The sequence below is a fragment of the Gnatocerus cornutus genome, unplaced genomic scaffold, assembly GCF_029298725.1.
Source record: "Gnatocerus cornutus isolate USDA-ARS CGAHR unplaced genomic scaffold, icGnaCorn1.1 ctg00000060.1, whole genome shotgun sequence".
Classification (NCBI taxonomy): domain Eukaryota; kingdom Metazoa; phylum Arthropoda; class Insecta; order Coleoptera; family Tenebrionidae; genus Gnatocerus; species Gnatocerus cornutus.
In genome coordinates, this window is record NW_028275405.1 from 819806 (window position 1) to 825174 (window position 5369).

Below are 5369 nucleotides of genomic sequence, written 5' to 3' on the forward strand. Positions count from 1 at the left end.
AAAAGCACGAAATCTACAAAATCATGACTTTTTACCAAGATTCAACGGCTGAATTGCAAGAAAACAGCAGAATTCTGCACGAAATCATCAAAATTCTTACAGAAAACCGCATATTTCGATGCAAAACGACGATTTCTCGCCGATTTTCGTTGTTTTCTGGCTTGAATTCGCAAAGAAGAGCACGAAATCTACAAAATCATGACTTTTTACCAAGATTCAACGGCTGAATTGCAAGAAAACAGCAGAATTCTGCACGAAATCATCAAAATTCTTACAGAAAACCGCATATTCCGATGCAAAACGACGATTTCTCGGCGATTTTCGTTGTTTTTTGGCATGAATTTGCAAAGAAGAGCACGAAATCTACAAAAGCATGACTTTTTACCAAGATTCAACTGCTGAATTGCAAGAAAACAGCAGAATTCTGCACGAAATCATCAAAATTCTTAGAGAAAACCGCATATTTCGATGCAAAACGACGATTTCTCGCTGATTTTCGTTGTTTTCTGTCTTGAATTCGCAAAGAAGAGCACGAAATCTACAAAATCATGACTTTTTACCAGGATTCAACGGCTGAATTGCAAGTAAACAGCAGAATTCTGCACGAAATCTTTAAAATTCCTAGAGAAAACCGCATATTTCGATGCAAAACGACGATTTCTCGCCGATTTTCGTTGTTTTCTGGCTTGAATTCGCAAAGAAGAGCACGAAATCTACAAAATCATGATTTTTTACCAAGATTCAACGGCTGAATTGCAAGAAAACAGCAGAATTCTGCACGAAATCATCAAAATTCTTACAGAAAACCGCATATTTCGATGCAAAACGACGATTTCTCGCCGATTTTCGTGGTTTTCTGGCTTGAATTTGCAAAGAAGAGCACGAATTCTACAAAATCATGACTTTTTACCAAGATTCAACAGATGAATTGCAAGAAAACAGCAGAATTCTGCACGAAATCATCAAAATTCTTAGAGAAAACTGCATATTTCGATGCAAAACAACGATTTCTCGCCGATTTTCGTTGTTTTCTATCTTGAATTCGCCAAGAAGAGCACGAAATCTACAAAATCATGACTTTTTACCTAGATTCAACGGCTGAATTGCAAGAAAACAGCAGAATTCTGCACGAAATCATCAAAATTCTTACAGAAATCCGCATATTTCGATGCAAAACAACGATTTCTCGCCGATTTTCGTTGTTTTCTATCTTGAATTTGCCAAGAAGAGCACGAAATCTATAAAATCATGACTTTTTACCTAGATTCAACGGCTGAATTGCATGAAAACAGCAGAATTCTGCACGAAATCATCAAAATTCTTACAGAAAACCGCATATTTCGATGCAAAACGACGATTTCTCGCCGATTTTCGTTGTTTTCTGGCTTGAATTCGCAAAGAAAAGCACGAAATCTACAAAATCATGACTTTTTACCAAGATTCAACGGCTGAATTGCAAGAAAACAGCAGAATTCTGCACGAAATCATCAAAATTCTTAGAGAAAACCGCATTTTTCGATGCAAATCGACGATTTCTCGCCGATTTTCGTTGTTTTCTATCTTGAATTCGCAAAGAAGAGCACGAAATCTACAAAATCATGACTTTTTACCAAGATTCAACGGCTGAATTGCAAGAAAACAGCAGAATTCTGCACGAAATCATCAAAATTCTTACAGAAAACCGCATATTTCGATGCAAAACGACGATTTCTCGGCGATTTTCGTTGTTTTTTGGCATGAATTTGCAAAGAAGAGCACGAAATCTACAAAAGCATGACTTTTTACCAAGATTCAACTGCTGAATTGCAAGAAAACAGCAGAATTCTGCACGAAATCATCAAAATTCTTAGAGAAAACCGCATATTTCGATGCAAAACGACGATTTCTCGCTGATTTTCGTTGTTTTCTGTCTTGAATTCGCAAAGAAGAGCACGAAATCTACAAAATCATGACTTTTTACCAGGATTCAACGGCTGAATTGCAAGTAAACAGCAGAATTCTGCACGAAATCTTCAAAATTCCTAGAGAAAACCGCATATTTCGATGCAAAACGACGATTTCTCGCCGATTTTCGTTGTTTTCTGGCTTGAATTCGCAAAGAAGAGCACGAAATCTACAAAATCATGACTTTTTACCAAGATTCAACGGCTGAATTGCAAGAAAACAGCAGAATTCTGCACGAAATCATCAAAATTCTTACAGAAAACCGCATATTTCGATGCAAAACGACGATTTCTCGCCGATTTTCGTGGTTTTCTGGCTAGAATTTGCAAAGAAGAGCACGAAATCTACAAAATCATGACTTTTTACCAAGATTCAACGGCTGAATTGCAAGAAAACAGCAGAATTCTGCACGAAATCATCAAAATTCTTAGAGAAAACTGCATATTTCGATGCAAAACAACGATTTCTCGCCGATTTTCGTTGTTTTCTGGCTTGAATTCGCAAAGAAAAGCACGAAATCTACAAAATCATGACTTTTTACCAAGATTCAACGGCTGAATTGCAAGAAAACAGCAGAATTCTGCACGAAATCATCAAAATTCTTACAGAAAACCGCATATTTCGATGCAAAACGACGATTTCTCGCCGATTTTCGTTGTTTTCTGGCTTGAATTCGCAAAGAAGAGCACGAAATCTACAAAATCATGACTTTTTACTAAGATTCAACGGCTGAATTGCAAGAAAACAGCAGAATTCTGCACGAAATCATCAAAATTCTTACAGAAAACCGCATATTTCGATGCAAAACGACGATTTCTCGGCGATTTTCGTTGTTTTTTGGCATGAATTTGCAAAGAAGAGCACGAAATCTACAAAAGCAAGACTTTTTACCAAGATTCAACTGCTGAATTGCAAGAAAACAGCAGAATTCTGCACGAAATCATCAAAATTCTTAGAGAAAACCGCATATTTCGATGCAAAACGACGATTTCTCGCTGATTTTCGTTGTTTTCTGTCTTGAATTCGCAAAGAAGAGCACGAAATCTACAAAATCATGACTTTTTACCAGGATTCAACGGCTGAATTGCAAGTAAACAGCAGAATTCTGCACGAAATCTTCAAAATTCCTAGAGAAAACCGCATATTTCGATGCAAAACGACGATTTCTCGCCGATTTTCGTTGTTTTCTGGCTTGAATTCGCAAAGAAGAGCACGAAATCTACAAAATCATGACTTTTTACCAAGATTCAACGGCTGAATTGCAAGAAAACAGCAAAATTTTGCACGAAATCATCAAAATTCTTACAGAAAACCGCATATTTCGATGCAAAACGACGATTTCTCGCCGATTTTCGTGGTTTTCTGGCTTGAATTTGCAAAGAAGAGCACGAAATCTACAAAATCATGACTTTTTACCAAGATTCAACGGCTGAATTGCAAGAAAACAGCAGAATTCTGCACGAAATCATCAAAATTCTTAGAGAAAACTGCATATTTCGATGCAAAACAACGATTTCTCGCCGATTTTCGTTGTTTTCTATCTTGAATTTGCCAAGAAGAGCACGAAATCTATAAAATCATGACTTTTTACCTAGATTCAACGGCTGAATTGCATGAAAACAGCAGAATTCTGCACGAAATCATCAAAATTCTTACAGAAAACCGCATATTTCGATGCAAAACGACGATTTCTCGCCGATTTTCGTTGTTTTCTGGCTTGAATTCGCAAAGAAGAGCACGAAATCTACAAAATCATGACTTTTTACCAAGATTCAACGGCTGAATTGCAAGAAAACAGCAGAATTCTGCACGAAATCATCAAAATTCTTAGAGAAAACCGCATTTTTCGATGCAAATCGACGATTTCTCGCCGATTTTCGTTGTTTTCTGGCTTGAATTCGCAAAGAAAAGCACGAAATCTACAAAATCATGACTTTTTACCAAGATTCAACGGCTGAATTGCAAGAAAACAGCAGAATTCTGCACGAAATCATCAAAATTCTTACAGAAAACCGCATATTTCGATGCAAAACGACGATTTCTCGCCGATTTTCGTTGTTTTCTATCTTGAATTCGCAAAGAAGAGCACGAAATCTACAAAATCATGACTTTTTACCAAGATTCAACGGCTGAATTGCAAGAAAACAGCAGAATTCTGCACGAAATCATCAAAATTCTTACAGAAAACCGCATATTTCGATGCAAAACGACGATTTCTCGGCGATTTTCGTTGTTTCTTGGCATGAATTTGCAAAGAAGAGCACGAAATCTACAAAAGCATGACTTTTTACCAAGATTCAACTGCTGAATTGCAAGAAAACAGCAGAATTCTGCACGAAATCATCAAAATTCTTAGAGAAAACCGCATATTTCGATGCAAAACGACGATTTCTCGCTGATTTTCGTTGTTTTCTATCTTGAATTCGCAAAGAAGAGCACGAAATCTAGAAAATCATGACTTTTTACCAAGATTCAACTGCTGAATTGCAAGAAAACAGCAGAATTCTGCACGAAATCATCAAAATTCTTACAGAAAACCGCATATTTCGATGCAAAACGACGATTTCTCGCCGATTTTCGTTGTTTTCTCGCTTGAATTCGCAAAGAATAGCACGAAATCTACAAAATCATGACTTTTTACCTAGATTCAACGGCTGAATTGCAAGAAAACAGTAGAATTCTGCACGAAATCATCAAAATTCTTACAGAAAACCGCATATTTCGATGCAAAACGACGATTTATCGCCGATTTTCGTTGTTTTCTGGCATGAATTTACAAAGAAGAGCACGAAATCTACAAAATCATGACTTTTTACCAAGATTCAACAGCTGAATTGCAAGAAAACAGCAGAATTCTGCACGAAATCATCAAAATTCTTAGAGAAAACCGCATATTTCGATGCAAAACAACGATTTCTCGCCGATTTTCGTTGTTTTCTGGCTTGAATTCGCAAAGAAGAGCACGAAATCTACAAAATCATCACTTTTTATCAAGATTCAACGGCTGAATTGCAAGAAAACAGCAGAATTCTGCACGAAATCATCAAAATTCTTAGAGAAAACCGCATATTTCGATGCAAAACGACGATTTCTCGCCGATTTTCGTTGTTTTCTGGCTTGAATTTGCAAAGAAGAGCACGGAATCTACAAAATCATGACTTTTTACCAAGATTCAACGGCTGAATTGCAAGAAAACAGCAGAATTCTGCACGAAATCATCAAAATTCTTACAGAAAACCGCATATTTCGATGCAAAACAACGATTTCTCGCCGATTTTCGTTGTTTTCTGGCTTGAATTCGCAAAGAAGAGCACGAAATCTACAAAATCATCACTTTTTACCAAGATTCTACGGCTGAATTGCAAGAAAACAGCAGAATTCTGCACGAAATCATCAAAATTCTTACAGAAAACCGCATATTTCGA